This window comes from Salmo trutta, chromosome 12 (genome assembly GCF_901001165.1).
Source record: "Salmo trutta chromosome 12, fSalTru1.1, whole genome shotgun sequence".
NCBI classification, from domain to species: domain Eukaryota; kingdom Metazoa; phylum Chordata; class Actinopteri; order Salmoniformes; family Salmonidae; genus Salmo; species Salmo trutta.
Genome location: NC_042968.1, coordinates 38,665,333 through 38,682,468, shown reverse-complemented (window position 1 = coordinate 38,682,468; position 17,136 = coordinate 38,665,333). Strand labels below are relative to the sequence as shown.

Sequence of the window (17,136 nt, the reverse complement as noted above, 5' to 3'; positions counted from 1 at the left end):
TGGTCTTCATGGTGCCGCTTTCTAGGTGGTGTCCTTTGCTTAGTGGTGTTGCAGACACTGGGGCCTTTCAGAACAGGTGTATATATACTGAGATCATGTGACACTTAGATTGCACACAGGTGGACTTTTTGAACTAGTTATGTGACTTCTGAAGGTAATTGGTTGCACCAGATCTTATTTAGGGGCTTCATAGCAAAGGGGGTGAATACATACGCACGCACCACTTTTCGTATTTATTTTTTTATTTTTAAACAAGTTTTGTTTTTTTTCATTTCACTTCAGAAATTTGGACTATTTTGTTTATGTCCATTACATTAAATCCAAATAAAAATCCATTTAAATTACATGTTTTGCAACAAAATAGGAAAAATGCCAAGGGGAGTGATTACTTTTGCAAACCACTGTACATATCCAGGATCAGCTTTCATAACCTTAACCATTAACTTCACTCTACTCTTGGAAAGAAAGTGTACACAAACACACTTTAGCCCAGCTTGAAAAAATGTATTGACCCGTTGAAGTATCCTGGGGTAAGGAATGATTTCGTTTCAGTTACCTTAATGTCAGGTTTCAGGGAAGATGACGCCACAGCGTGAGGCTAGTCTTGCTAGGACTATCTGACCTCCACTGCACAAGCCAAATGCACAGTCAGTCATTAGATCAATATCGTGGTAGGAAGGATGTTTTGGCTTTCAAAGCACTTTATTTATTGTTTCGTCCAACATCCCGGAACCATAATCCAATTTCATCTTTGATATCAGATGATTCTGAAAGCTCTACCACTATGTTCAATTGACCATCTGTTCTTTAAAGGGGCAATCGGCAGTAGCTACATCCATTTTTGGACTTATGAAATAAATGTATGTACCCATTGATTATTTAAGAATATAACTTATAAATGCCCCATGAGCTTAGTTCAACTGTCGTACCCCATTGTAACCCAAAATATATGTTTGTTTTACTCCAATGTTTGTAAACAAACACTCTATAGCCTCGAAACATGGTTTAAACTATAATTTTGATATCATGGCTGGTCAGTCCTTGCATCTATAGCTCTGTATATGAATTTGAGTGGTTGCATTTCTCTAGCCCCATCCCTCAGCTTTTTAGTGAAACAGTGGCTGGGAGTTTGCTTTGTTATTGTTTCAACTGCTGATTGCCGCTTTTAAAGATGTGTCCAGATATGACAATAAACCATTCTCAACATTTTACCCAGCGTGAGAAAGAAATGCAATTGATTTTGGTTAAGTGGGATTTTTATATAGTACTTATACTGTAAGTTAAATCAACCCAGTTAACCCAATCCAATATTTTCGGACATTTGATATCCGTACTAAGCAGATTTAGCACTATTCTGTCATTTGAGAAATATTGCTTTGAAATACATGTCTTTGTATAATCAGAAAATACACTACTTAAATGATGCCCTATTATTATCTGTCTATTTCTACACTTCTGGGAGCCTGAAATTGGTGCAGAATAATAACAGTAAGAAGAATTACGAAGAAGAAGATGAAGAAGATAATTAGAATGTTGTGTCTTTCATTCCAACCAATACAAGACCACTCTCGTTTCAGCCCCACTTCACTGCAGATTAAATCAATTTATTTGTTACTTTTCTAGCTTGTCCACGTTTTCTTTTCTCCCACCCAAGAGACCCGACAATCCTCCTGTAACTTCCCTTCAGTCGTTCAGGATGCAGGTCATCATGCTTGCGTCCCAAACAGCACCCCATTCCCTATGTAGTTCACATGCACTACTTTTGACTAAGCCTGTATCCCATGTAGGGAATAGGGTGCCTTTCGAGACATAGCCATAGTCCCTGAAGATATGAAAGAGAACAGTAGGCGGTAAAATCTTCTCATATAGAATTGCAACATTCTACCAAGGAGCTGTGAGTGTGAAAACACAATGTTAACGGTCCGATGCAGACGTTTTTATCTCTATCAAATCATTTCTGGGTAATAATTAAGTACCTTACTGTGATAGTTTTCAATTAAACTGGTCAAAAAGAAACAAAAATGTCTTCTTAGCAAAGATTTCAGGAGCAGGAGAGCAGAAGGGTTCCAGGAAAATCCCCCGTTTATTTTGGCAGAACCGAAAAGCACAACGACACATACAGGGGAGAAACCTCAACTCCGTTATGCCACAAGCAAAATGTCCACGGTATAACACGTACTGTACAAACAACGCCCGTGGTGCAGGCACGCACCCCTTACATGTTGCCTACAGCAAGATAATCCCACACACAGCCTAACCTGCTGCGGGGAAATATAAACCCACCGAAATCAAACAAAACAAGACACCGGTGTGTAAAACCAGACAGAACTAAATGAAAAGGAAAATGGGATCGGTGGCAGCTAGTAGGCTGGCGACAACGACCGCCGAGCACCGCCCGAACAGGGAGAGGAGCCACCTTCGGTGGAAGTCGTGACAGTCTCTTGAGTCACTATTGCTTCCAGAATCTTGTCACTCACAATCTGTATCAGCTCATTCTGTGTGCGCTTCCCAAGGTAAAGAACATGTGTCTCTCCATCTTTAATTTTGTTGAGATGATTTTCCATAACTGGGTCAAATTTTGCCAGTATTTCAACCTCTTTTAGGAAGTTTTCGTTATCTGGTTGGAAGAGTTTGTCTGATGAACCACAGAATGCTAGGTTTATTTCAGCCAGAGACTGGGTGATACTTATTAAATGTGTAAGGACATCCCGTAATCTCTTTCTTTCAGCCTCCAAAACTGTCATTTGTTTCTGGTCTAGAGTCTGTCCCCGACTTAGGCGCAGATCAAGTTCTCTCCACTTAATCATATTGTTTGTGTGTTCAGCACTACCCTCATGGTGTTTCAGAATGGTGTTGATATTTGACCAGTTATTCACACCTTCCTTTATTATTTTGTAGTCTTTTATAGAAAAGAGCTTACAGCAGAAACAATACACAGCGTTGTTTTTGATCATCTTTTCCCATTTGACAGCTGTCTCTTTAATAAGCCTGAATGGAAACCTCTTCTAGACTTGTCTTTAGGGTAAGACAATTCCAGTCCTGGTTTGAATGGACCTCTAACTCAGTGCTCATAAAGTCTGTTAAGACTGGGGGCCAATCTGCTGGGTCATTTGGTGGAGCAGCAACTATTCTATTAGGGTCTGAGCTGCTTGTATCTGATGCTGGCTGTACACCTCTGGTTGTGCTAGTACTGGCTGAGGCTGCCTGTACTTCACTTGGGTCTGTGTTAGTACTTGCTGAAGATGGCTGTATTGGGTCTGTGTTAGTACTTGCTGAAGATGGCTGTATTGGGTCTGTGTTAGTACTTGCTGAAGACGGCTGTATTGGGTCTGTGTTAGTACTTGCTGAAGCTGCCAGTACTGGGTCTGTGTTAGTACTTGCTGAAGACGGCTGTATTGGGTCTGTGTTAGTACTTGCTGAAGCCGGCTGTACTGGGTCTGTGTTAGTATTTGCTGAAGCTGCCAGTACTGGGTCTGTGTTAGTACTTGCTGAAGATGGCTGTACTGGGTCTGTGTTAGTATTTGCTGAAGCTGCCAGTACTGGGTCTGTGTTAGTACTTGCTGAAGCCGGCTGTACTGGGTCTGTGTTAGTATTTGCTGAAGCTGCCAGTACTGGGTCTGTGTTAGTACTTGCTGAAGCCAGATGTACTGGGTCTGTGTTAGTACTTGCTGAAGCTGCCAGTACTGGGTCTGTGTTAGTATTTGCTGAAGCTGCCAGTACTGGGTCTGTGTTAGTATTTGCTGAAGCCAGATGTACTGGGTCTGTGTTAGTATTTGCTGAAGCTGCCAGAACTGGGTCTGTGTTAGTATTTGCTGAAGTTGCCAGTACTGGGTCTGTGTTAGTACTTGCTGAAGACGGCTGTATTGGGTCTGTGTTAGTATTTGCTGAAGCCAGATGTACTGGGTCTGTGTTAGTATTTGCTGAAGCCGGCTGTACTGGGTCTGTGTTAGTACTGGCTGAGGCTGGATGTGGATCAACTGAGTCTGTGCTTGTCCAGGCTGATGATCCAGCATCTCCTCTACTGACAAACTTAAGCATAGCACCTGTAAATTATAGATAACAATACTATTTTATCAGCTGCATCAGGCCCATTCAAACTGGCTCCCCCAGATTTCCTTTTATACATTTTCAAGTATAAAATACTATTTATACTATGGCTTGGCTGAATACTTGATGGTTATTATTTACTGAGAGATGTGCATCCATATTGCCCAATACGCCCAGCTAATCAACTTTTAAATTCAATATATAAATCAATATTCAATCCATTGCTTTCCATCTTACATTAGTCCAGAGTTGTAACTAAACCTTGATTGAGAAACTAGATAATCATTGTCTTGTTTTAAAATGATGTGCGCCTGTGAGGAGTGCCATCACGCCCATATTTTGTCTGGACTTGTCACAGTATCTAACGAAGGTGGCGCCCCTCCTCGGTCGGGCGGCGCTCGCCGGTCGTCGTCGCCGGCCTATTAGCTGCCACCGATCGCTGTTTCTGTGTCTTTTGGTTTTGTCTGTCTATCCCGCACCTGTTTTGTGTTTGTCATTAGTGGGGGGTTATTTAATGTGTATTTTCAGTTGGGGTTCTCGTGCGGGATTGTTCATTTGTTCACTCAGGACAGTTGTAATTGTATCCGATTAAGAAGACATTATATTGCCGGGCTGCGCCCCGCGCGCTGTTTGTTTTCCAGTGCGCTTATTTGTTTTGAGAAAAGTGTTTTCTCCTGGCGGACTTCGCCACGCGTCCTGTGCCCAACGGCTATTGCGTCTGGTATTTTATTATTAAAACTCAGTTGCTCCGGCCCTCTGTCTCCTGCTCCTGATTTCACATATCTACTGGTCCTAGACAATCGTGACAGAATCCCGCACCGAAAATGGAATCAGCAGGAGCAGAAGCGCCGTCCATGGCTGAGCAGGTCTCTCAACACGCCAGCCTCCTCCACCGCCTAGGCTCGGCCATGGACCAGGTGTTGGCCCGGTTGGAGAACTGGGAGAGAGGTGTTTCCCCAGCTGGACCAGCTCCGGTCCCTCACCCTGCGCCCCTACACACACCCCCTGAAGCGGGCGCCGGTGGTATCCGGATTACTCCTCCCCGGGAGTTCGATGGGACGGCCGCTGGGTGCAAGGGGTTCTTGCTCCAATTGGAACTCTACCTGGCGACCGTCCGCCCCCCCTCCCCCTCCGACAAAGAGAGGGTGAGCGTCCTCGTCTCCTGTCTCACGGGTCGAGCCCTAGAATGGGCCAATGCGGTCTGGGATGGCCCAGACTCGGCTCGGGGCAACTACCCTGAGTTCACCCGCCGCTTCCGGGCGGTTTTCGATCATCCCCCGGAGGGCAGGGCGGCGGGTGAGCGGTTATTCCATTTGAGACAGGAGACGAGGAGCGCTCAGGATTTCGCCCTGGAATTCCGGACTCTCGCCGCTGGATCGGGGTTGAACGAGCAGGCCTTGATAGACCACTATAGGTGTAGCCTTCGCGAGGACGTCCGCCGGGAAGTGGCCTATAGGGACAACGCCTCCACCCTCGACCAACTGGTGGACTTGTCCATTAGACTGGACAACCTGCTGGCTTCCCGGGGACGTTCCAGTCGGGGCCTGTTCGTTCCGCCTTCCAGTCCCCCCGCTCCACAGCCCATGGAGATAGGGGGGGCTGCGTCGAGGAGGACCGGAGGGGGGGAGTCTCTCCTGCACCCGATGTGGACGCAGAGGACACACTGTGGACCGGTGCTGGAGTGGTCCCCCCGGGAGTTTGGAGGGCAGGCAGAGCACTACTTCGAACCCCCAGGTGAGTCCGCACCAGCCACACCCAGAGCCCCCTGTCGACCACATGTACACCTCGGTTTGTTTTCCAGATTTTTCCCCTCACTTCCAGTATAAGGCACTAGTCGATTCAGGTGCAGCTGGGAGTTTTATGGACCTTGGGTTAGCGAAGAGGTTAGGGATTCCCCTGGTTCAGCTGGACCACCCCTTCCCCGTGCACGCCCTAGATAGTCGACCGCTAGGGTCAGGCCAAGTAGGGGAGGTCACAGTGCCACTGGTGATGCAGACGTGGGGGGGTCATGAGGAGCGTATCAGCCTGTTCCTCATTGACTCCCCAGCGTTTCCGGTGGTACTGGGAATCCCCTGGCTAGCCACGCACAACCCTCAGATTTCGTGGAGACAGAGGGCTCTTACGGGGTGGTCGAGGGAGTGCTCAGGTAGGTGCATAGGAGTTTCCATCGGTGCGACTACGGTAGAGAGTCCAGACCAAGTCTCCACCGTGCACATTCCCTCAGAGTATGCCGATTTGGCTATCGCCTTCAGTAAGACGAAGGCGACTCTATTACCACCCTATCGACGAGGGGATTGTGCGATAAACCTCCAGGCCGACGCGGTCCTTCCTAGGAGTCACGTGTATCCTCTGTCTCAGGAGGAGACAGTGGCTATGGATACATACGTCACTGAATCCTTGAGACAGGGATACATTCGGCCATCTAAGTCCCCCGTCTCCTCAAGTTTTTTTTTGTGAAGAAGAAGGAGGGAGGTCTGCGCCCGTGCATTGACTATAGAGGTCTAAATGCCATCACAGTGGGTTTCAGTTACCCACTACCTCTCATTGCTACGGCAGTGGAGTCATTTCACGGGGCGCGCTTCTTCACGAAATTAGATCTCAGGAGCGCATATAACCTGGTGCGTATCCGAGATGGAGACGAGTGGAAAACCGCATTTAGTACCACATCGGGCCATTATGAGTACCTCGTCATGCCGTATGGGTTAAAGAACGCTCCCGCTGTCTTCCAATCCTTTGTGGACGAGGTCCTTCGGGACATGCTCGGGCAGGGTGTGGTGGTGTACATCGATGACATCCTGATTTGCTCCGCCACACGCGCCGAGCATGTGTCCCTGGTGCGTAAAGTGCTTGGGCGGCTGCTGGAGCATAACCTATACGTCAAGGCGGAGAAATGTGAGTTCTCCAAACGAGCCGTCTCATTTCTAGGATATCGCATTTCCACCTCGGGGGTGGAGGTGGAGTGTGACCGCGTGACGGCTGTGCGTAATTGGCCAACCCCAACCACTGTGAAGGAGGTGCAGCGGTTCTTGGGGTTCGCTAATTATTATCGGAGGTTTATCCGGGGTTTTGGTCAGGTGGCGGCTCCCATTACCTCACTGTTGAAGGGGGGGCCGGTGCGGCTACGATGGTCAGCAGAGGCGAACAGAGCCTTCCTTCGTCTGAAGGTTCTGTTTACCAACGCACCTGTCCTGGCGCATCCGGACCCCTCTTTGCCATTCATAGTGGAGGTGGACGCGTCCGAGGCTGGGGTAGGAGCTGTGCTATCGCAGCGCTCGGGCGTTCCTCCGAAGCTCCGCCCATGTGCCTTCTTTTCTAAGAAGCTGAGCCCGGCGGAGCGCAACTATGATGTGGGGGACCGGGAGCTGTTAGCTGTGGTCAGGGCTTTGACGGTGTGGAGACATTGGCTTGAGGGGGCACGTCACCCTTTTCTCATCTGGACCGACCACCGTAACCTGGAGTATATCCGGGCAGCGAGGAGGCTTAATCCCCGTCAGGCAAGGTGGGCCATGTTTTTTACGAGGTTTAACTTCACTCTCTCGTACATTCCAGGTTCCCGGAACCGGAAGGCTGACGCACTGTCGCGTCTCTACGACACCGAGGAGCGGACCATCGATCCTACTCCCATACTTCCCGCCTCCTGTCTGGTGGCGCCGGTGGTATGGGAGGTGGATGCGGACATCGAGCGGGCGGGTCGGTCAGAACCCACTCCACCGCAGTGTCCCGTGGGCCTGAAATACGTTCCGCTTGGTGTTCGCGATCGACTGATCCGATGGTCCCACACTCTACCCTCCTCGGGTCATCCTGGGGTGGAACGGACAGTGCGGGGCCTGAAGGGAAGGTACTGGTGGCCCACCTTGGCTGAGGATGTTCGGCGTTATGTCTCTTCCTGTTCGGTATGCGCTCAGTGCAAGGCTCCTAGGCACCTGCCTCGAGGGAAATTACAGCCCCTCCCTGTTCCGCAACGGCCTTGGTCTCACCTCTCGGTGGATTTCCTCACGGATCTCCCGCCGTCCCAGGGGAATACGGCGATCCTGGTCGTTGTGGACAGGTTCTCTAAGTCCTGCCGTCTGCTCCCTTTGCCCGGTCTTCCTACGGCCCTGCAGACCGCAGAGGCCCTGTTCACCTATGTCTTCCGGCACTATGGGGTGCCCGAGGACATCGTATCTGATCGGGGTCCCCAGTTCAAGTCCAGGGTGTGGAGATCGTTTATGGAGAGGCTGGGGGTCTCGGTCAGCCTGACCTCGGGTTTCCACCCCGAGAGTAATGGGCAGGTAGAACGCATCAACCAGGATGTGGGCAGGTTTCTGCGGTCATATTGCCAGGACCGGCCAGGGGAGTGGGCGCAGTTCGTGCCATGGGCCGAGATGGCCCAGAACTCTCAGCGCCACTCCTCTACCAACCTGTCACCCTTCCAGGTGGTCTTGGGGTATCAGCCGGCCCTGGTGCCATGGCAACAGAGCCAGACGGAGACTCCTGCGGTGGAGGCATGGGTGGAGCGCTCTCAGGAGACCTGGAATGGTGTCCAGGAGTGCCTAAGGAGGGCTGGTGAACGACACAAGGAGAGCGCTGACCGCCACCGCAGTGACGCCCCCGTGTATAATCCGGGGGACAGAGTCTGGCTCTCGACGCGGAACCTGCCCCTCCGCCTGCCCTGCCGGAAGCTGGGTCCACGGTTTGTGGGGCCGTTCAAAGTCCTGAGGAGGATAAACGAGGTGTGTTACAGGTTACAACTCCCTACATATTACCGCATTAACCCCTCGTTTCATGTGTCTCTCCTCAGGCCGGTGGTAGCTGGTCCACTGCAGTACCTCGTGGACTGGGAGGGGTACGGTCCGGAGGAGAGGTGCTGGGTTCCGGCGGCGGACATTCTAGATCCACCGATGCTACAAGAATTCCACCGTCGCCGTCCGGATCGGCCGGCGCCTCGCCCTCCGGGCCGTCCCCGAGGCTGGACCCGCTCGTCAGGGGAGGGGTACTGTCACAGTATCTAACGAAGGTGGCGCCCCTCCTCGGTCGGGCGGCGCTCGCCGGTCGTCGTCGCCGGCATATTAGCTGCCACCGATCGCTGTTTCTGTGTCTTTTGGTTTTGTCTGTCTATCCCGCACCTGTTTTGTGTTTGTCATTAGTGGGGGGTTATTTAATGTGTATTTTCAGTTGGGGTTCTCATGCGGGATTGTTCATTTGTTCACTCAGGACAGTTGTAATTGTATCCGATTAAGAAGACATTATATTGCCGGGCTGCGCCCCGCGCGCTGTTTGTTTTCCAGTGCGCTTATTTGTTTTGAGAAAAGTGTTTTCTCCTGGCGGACTTCGCCACGCGTCCTGTGCCCAACGGCTATTGCGTCTGGTATTTTATTATTAAAACTCAGTTGCTCCGGCCCTCTGTCTCCTGCTCCTGATTTCACATATCTACTGGTCCTAGACAATCGTGACAGGACTGGTCCCCACAGAGGTTGCTGCTGGAAAGTGCGAGTTTCATTTCGTGCACGCGCATATGAACGCATGTTCACGCGCGACGCGGTTATCTTTTCTGAGCTGGAGTTTATAAACACAGTTACCTGTTGGCGTTTATCACACGTAATAAATAGTTATATTTCACTCTCACTTTTGTCAGGCACAAAGTCACAGAGCACAACCCTGGAAGTGGCTGGCAAGCAAACAAGACAGACAGACCAAGAGATGCACTGCCCAGCTAGGTTAGCAAGACAGACAGACTAGAGAGAGATGCACTGCAAGCTAGCACATCTACTTAACGTTACTGTTATTTGGTGACAAACTTGGAGAGGAGAGAACACAAGGTTTACCTGATTGCTGTTCCCGCAATTCACTCACATGGTGTTCTTTTTCGTGACCAGAAGGATAGTTCTGCTTCATCCTCTCATCGAAGTTGTAAACATTGACACCCGCTTTGACACGATGGGAGGCGGGGCCCTTGCGTAATTTGTGGGGCCCTACGCAACTTGCGTAGTGAGTGAATGGGGCTGCCCGGCTCTGAGTGTAGGTTCTGTCTGCCCAAGCCCCTTAATATACTGTAGTGTAGGTGCTGTCTGACCAAGCCCTTAATATACTGTAGTGTAAGTGCTGTCTGCCCAAGCCCCTTAATGCACTATAGTGTAGGTGCTGTCTGACCAAGCCCTTAATATACTGTAGTGTAGGTGCTATCTGACCAAGCCCTTAATATACTGTAGTGTAAGTGCTGTCTGCCCAAGCCCCTTAATGCACTATAGTGTAGGTGCTGTCAGACCAAGCCCTTAATATACTGTAGTGTAGGTGCTATCTGAACAAGCCCCTTAATATACTGTAGTGTAAGTGCTGTCTGAACAAGCCCCTTAATATACTGTAGTTGTAAGGGCTGTCTTCAGGAATGGACCAAAATGCAGCGGAGTTAGTATTCATCTTTCAATTTAATTAGAAAGAACACTATAACAAACAAAACAAGGAAACTGACAGCCAACAGTCCTGTCAGGTGCAAACACACTAAACAAGAAACAATTACCCACAACCCCAAAGAAAAACACACACTACTATATAGGAGTCCCAATCAAAGGCAACTCAACACACCTGCCTTCAATTGGGAGTCCAATAACCAACTGACACGTAACACAAACCCCTCTGCCACGTCCTGACCAAAACTAATACAATTGCTCCCTCTGCTGGTCAGGACGTGACAGTAGTGTAGGTGCTATCTGACCAAGCCCTTAATATACTGTAGTGTAAGTGCTGTCTGCCCAAGCCCCTTAATATACTATAGTGTAGGTGCTGTCTGACCAAGCCCTTAATATACTGTAGTGTAGGTGCTATCTGACCAAGCCCTTAATATACTGTAGTGTAAGTGCTGTCTGAACAAGCCCCTTAATATACTGTAGTGTAGGTGCTGTCTGACCAAGCCCCTTTATATACTGTAGTGTAGGTGCTGTCTGACCAAGCCCTTAATATACTGTAGTGTAAGTGCTGTCTGAACAAGCCCCTTAATATACTGTAGTGTAGGTGCTGCCTGACCAAGCCCTTAATATACTGTAGTGTAGGTGCTGTCTGAACAAGCCCCTTAATATACTGTAGTGTAAGTGCTGTCTGAACAAGCCCCTTATTATACTGTAGTGTAGGTGCTGTCTGACCAAGCCCTTAATATACTGTAGTGTAAGTGCTGTCTGAACAAGCCCCTTAATATACTGTAGTGTAGGTGCTGCCTGACCAAGCCCTTAATATACTGTAGTGTAGGTGCTGTCTGAACAAGCCCCTTAATATACTGTAGTGTAAGTGCTGTCTGACCAAGCCCCTTATTATACTGTAGTGTAGGTGCTGTCTGACCAAGCCCCTTAATATACTGTAGTGTAGGTGCTGTCTGACCAAGCCCTTAATATACTGTAGTGTAAGTGCTGTCTGAACAAGCCCCTTAATATACTGTAGTGTAGGTGCTATCTGACCAAGCCCTTAATATACTGTAGTGTAAGTGCTGTCTGAACAAGCCCCTTAATATACTGTAGTGTAGGTGCTGTCTGACCAAGCCCCTTTATATACTGTAGTGTAGGTGCTGTCTGACCAAGCCCTTAATATACTGTAGTGTAAGTGCTGTCTGAACAAGCCCCTTAATATACTGTAGTGTAGGTGCTGCCTGACCAAGCCCTTAATATACTGTAGTGTAGGTGCTGTCTGAACAAGCCCCTTAATATACTGTAGTGTAAGTGCTGTCTGAACAAGCCCCTTAATATACTGTAGTGTAGGTGCTGCCTGACCAAGCCCTTAATATACTGTAGTGTAGGTGCTGTCTGAACAAGCCCCTTAATATACTGTAGTGTAAGTGCTGTCTGACCAAGCCCCTTATTATACTGTAGTGTAGGTGCTGTCTGACCAAGCCCTTAATATACTGTAGTGTAGGTGCTGTCTGACCAAGCCCTTAATATACTGTAGTGTAGGTGCTGTCTGACCAAGCCCTTAATATACTGCAGTGTAGGTGCTGTCTGGACAAGCCCCTTATTATACTGTAGTGTAGGTGCTGTCTGACCAAGCCCTTAATATACTGTAGTGTAGGTGCTGTCTGTCCAAGCCCTTAATATACTGTAGTGTAGGTGCTGTCTGACCAAGCCCTTAATATACTGCAGTGTAGGTGCTGTCTGACCAAGCCCTTAATATACTGTAGTGTAGGTGCTGTCTCGCCAAGCCCTTACATACATCTATCAAGACACACAGCGTCAAAAGAGCCATGACACTGTCTTATCAACTCCGCTCCTCTGACACACACACACACACACACACACACACACACACACACACACACACACACACACACACACACACACACACACACACACACACACACACACACACACACACAGACAGACACGTGCGTTTACCATGTGAGTACATCCTCAACCTGTCAGTGTGGGTGATTACTGTTCTGTTCCCTCTTACTTTTCCCTTACTGTAAGACAATACTGGGTCTCTGTACCTCAGCATCCAAATCAACATGGCTGGAAATAGCCCATTACTAGATTTCCTCTGAATTGATAATGGCGTTGTGGACAAATTGCTTCCTAACTTTTCAAAATGAACACTTGTTCAATCAGACAAACCATTATGGCACAAAGATTTATCAATGCTTTACTGCACAAGAAAGCCATCGGGTAAGACCACAATGGTTGAGCAATATGAGTGAAGAGGCAGGCAAAAACGTTGTAGAGAAGATCAGTGTTCAGAACCAAATTAAATTTTCGGCATTTGTCTTCGTGGGCTGGTCTCCATTGCATGTAAATGGAAAACCATTTTGCACTGCCTTCTCTTTTATGGCCTTTGTCTCCCGCCAGAGAGTTGTTTTCTCATCCTCTAATAGTTTTCTTTAATAAAGATGAAGATGTTTTATGCCTGTCTTTCTCATGATGGATTACTGGGCACTCATTCCTATTTCTCTGATTTGAGTTCTCTGTTGTGGTGTATAGGACTGTCTTTACTGTTGTTGTGCTGTAAAGGACTGTCTTTACTGTTGTTGTGGTGTATAGGACTGTCTTTACTGTGTTGGTGGTGTATAGGACTGTTACGGTGTATAGGACTGTCTTTACTGTCATTGTGGTGTATAGGACTGTCTTTACTGTGTTGGTGGTGTATATGACTGTTGTGGTGTATAGGACTGTCTTTACTGTCGTTGTGGTGTATAGGACTGTCTTTACTGTGTTGGTGGTGTATAGGACTGTCTTTACTGTTGTTGTGGTGTATAGGACTGTCTTTACTGTTGTTGTGGTATATAGGACTGTCTTTACTGTTATTGTGGTGTATAGGACTGTCTTTACTGTTGTTGTGATGTTGGGACTGTCTTTACTGTTATTGTGGTGTATAGGACTGTCTTTACTGTTGTTGTGGTGTTGGGACTGTTGTGGTGTATAGGACTGTCTTTACCGTGTTGGTGGTGTATAGGACTGTTGTGGTGTATAGGACTGTCTTTACTGTTGTTGTGGTGTATAGGATTGTCTTTACTGTGTTGGTGGTGTATAGTACTGTCTTTACTGTTGTTGTGGTGTATAGGACTGTCTTTACTGTTGTTGTGGTATATAGGACTGTCTTTACTGTTGTTGTGGTGTTGGGACTGTTGTGGTGTATAGGACTGTCTTTACCGTGTTGGTGGTGTATAGGACTGTTGTGGTGTATAGGACTGTCTTTACTGTTGTTGTGGTGTATAGGACTGTCTTTACTGTTGTTGTGGTGTATAGTACTGTCTTTGCTGTTGTTGTGGTGTATAGGACTGTCTTTGCTGTTGTTGTGGTGTATAGGACTGTCTTTACTGTTGTCGTGGTGTACAGTACTGTCTTTACTGTTGTTGTGGTGTTGGGACTGTTGTGGTGTATAGTACTGTCTTTACTGTTGTTGTTGTGTATAGTACTGTTGTTGTGTATAGGACTGTTGTGGTGTAACATCTTGACCATGTTCTGTTATAATATCCACCCGGCACAGCCAGAAGAGGACTGGCCACCCCTCATAGCCTGGTTCCTCTCTAGGTTTCTTCCTAGGTTTTTGGCCTTTCTCAGGAGTTTTTCCTAGGGAGTTTTTCCCAGCCACCGTGCTTCTTTCACATGCATTGCTTGCTGTTTGGGGTTTTAGGCTGGGTTTCTGTACAGCACTTTGAGATTTCAGCTGATGTACGAAGGGCTATATAAATAAATTTGATTTGATTTTGATTTGATTTGATATAGGACTGTCTTTACTGTTGTTGTGATGTATAAGACTGTCTTTACTGTTGTTATGGTGTATATGACTGTCTTTACTGTTGTTGTGGTGTATAGGACTGTTGTGGTGTATAGGAATGTCTTTACTGTTGTTGTGGTGTTGGGACTGTTGTGGTGTATAGTACGGTCTTTACTGTTGTTGTGGTGTATAGGACTGTTATGGTGTATAGGGCTTTTGTGGTGTATAGGACTGTCTTTACTGTTGTTGTGGAGTATACAGTAGGACTGTCTTTATTGTTGTTGAAGTGTATAGGACTGTCTTTACTGTTTTTGTGGTGTATAAGACTGTTGTGGTGTATAGGACTGTCTTTACTGTTAATGTGGAGTATACAGTAGGACTGTATTGTTGTTGAAGTGTATAGGACTGTCTTTACTGTTGTCGTGGTGTATAGTACTGTTGTGGTGTATAGGACTGTTGTGGTGTATAGGACTGTCTTTACTGTTGTTGTGGTGTATATGACTGTCTTTACTGTTGTTGTGGTGTATAGGACTGTTGTGGTGTATAGGACTTTCTTTACTGTTGTTGTGGTGTATATGACTGTCTTTACTGTTGTTGTGGTGTATAGGAATGTTGTGGTGTATAGGAGTGTCTTTACTGTGCTGATGGTGTATAGGACTATTGTGGTGTATAGGATTGTCTTTACTGTCGTTGTGGTGTATAGTACTGTCTTTACTGTTGTGGTGTATAGGACTGTTGTTTACTGTTGTTGTGGTGTATAGGACTGTTGTGGTGTATAGGACTGTCTTTATTGTTGTTGTGATGTATAAGACTGTCTTTACTGTTGTTGTGGTGTGTAAGACTGTCTTTACTGTTGTTGTGGTGTATAGGACTGTTGTGGTGTATAGGACTGTTGTGGTGTATAGGACAGTCTTTACTGTTGTTGCGGTGTATAGGACTGTCTTAACTGTTGTTGTGGTGTATAGGACTGTTGTGGTGTATTGTGCTGTCTTTACTGTTGTTGTGGTGTATAGGACTGTTGTGGTGTATAGGACTGTTGTGGTGTATAGGACTGTCTTTACTGTTGTTGTGGTGTATAGGACTGTTGTGGTGTATAGGACTGTCTTTACTGTTGTTGTGGTGTATAGGACTGTTGTGGTGTATAGTACTGTCTTTACTGTTGTTGTGGTGTATAGGACTGTTGTGGTGTATAGGACTGTCTTTACTGTTGTTGTGGTGTATAGGACTGTCTTTACTGTTGTTGTGGTGTATAGGACTGTCTTTACTGTTGTTGTGGTGTATAGGACTGTTGTGGTGTATAGGACTGTTGTGGTGTATACGACTGTCTTTACTGTTGTTGTGGTGTATAGGACTGTTGTGGTGTATAGTACTGTTGTGGTGTATAGGACTGTCTTTACTGTTGTGGTATATAGGACTGTTGTGGTGTATAGTACTGTCTTTACTGTTGTTGTGGTGTTGGGACTGTTGTGGTGTATAGGACTGTCTTTACTGTTGTTGTGGTGTATAGTACTGTTGTGGTGTATAGGACTGTTGTGGTGTATAGGACTGTCTTTACTGTTGTTGTGGTTTATAGTACTGTCTTTACTGTTGTTGTGGTGTATAGTACTGTTGTGGTGTATAGGACTGTTGTGGTGTATAGGACTGTCTTTACTGTTGTTGTGGTGTATAGGACTGTTGTGGTGTATAGGACTGTTGTGGTGTATAGGACTGTTGTGGTGTATAGTACTGTCTTTACTGTTGTTGTGGTGTATAGGACTGTTGTGGTGTATAGGACTGTCTTTACTGTTGTTGTGGTGTATAGTACTGTTGTGGTGTATAGGACTGTTGTGGTGTATAGGACTGTCTTTACTGTTGTTGTGGTGTATAGGACTGTTGTGGTGTATAGGACTGTTGTGGTGTATAGGACTGTCTTTACTGTTGTTGTGGTGTATAGGACTGTTGTGGTGTATCGGGCTGTTGTCGTGTATAGTACTGTCTTTACTGTTGTTGTGGTGTTGGGACTGTTGTGGTGTATATGACTGTCTTTACTGTTGTTGTGGTGTATAGGACTGTTGTGGTGTATAGGACTGTTGTGGTGTATAGGACTGTCTTTACTGTTGTTGTGGTGTTGGGACTGTTGTGGTGTATAGGACTGTTGTTGTAGTGTATAGGACTGTTGTTGTGGTGTATAGGACTGTTGTGGTGTATAGGACTGTCTTTACTGTTGTTCTGGTGTATAGGACTGTCTTTACTGTTGTTGTGCTGTATAGGACTGATGTGGTGTATAGGACTCTGTTTTTACTGTTGTTCTGGTGTATAGGACTGTCTTTACTGTTGTTGTGGTGTATAGGACTGATGTGGTGTATAGGACTGTCTTTACTGTTGTTTTGCTGTATAGGACTGATGTGGTGTATAGGACTCTGTTTTTACTGTTGTTCTGGTGTATAGGACTGTCTTTACTGTTGTTGTGGTGTATAGGATTGTCTTTACTGTTGTTGTGCTGTATAGGACTGTTGTGGTGTATAGGACTGTCTTTACTGTTGTTGTGGTGTATAGGACTGTTTTTACTGTTGTTGTGGTGTATATGACTGTTTTTACTGTTTTTGTAGTGTATAGGATTGTCTTTACTGTTGCTGTGGTGTATATGACTGTTTTTACTGTTGTTGTAGTGTATAGGATTGTCTTTACTGTTGTTGTGGTGTATATGACTGTTTTTACTGTTGTTGTAGTGTATAGGATTGTCTTTACTGTTGTTGTGGTGTATATGACTGTTTTTACTGTTGTTGTGGTGTATAGGACTGTCTTTACTGTTGTTGTGGTGTATAGGACTGTTGTGGTGTATAGGATTGTCTTTACTGTTGTTGTGGTGTATAGGACTCTAATCTTTTTACCCTCGGAAAATCATCTCTCTAGCTCTTAACTTTTGTTTTTCTCTCTCTC

The 17,136-nt window shown here is 46.6% G+C and overlaps 1 protein-coding gene across 1 annotated transcript in view; it reads left to right on the top strand.

Moving 5' to 3' along the window:
- Nucleotides 1-17,136, top strand: part of LOC115203520 (neuronal acetylcholine receptor subunit alpha-7-like) — a 58,809-nt gene that overhangs the window by 35,851 nt on the left and 5,822 nt on the right. The window lies entirely within an intron of this gene.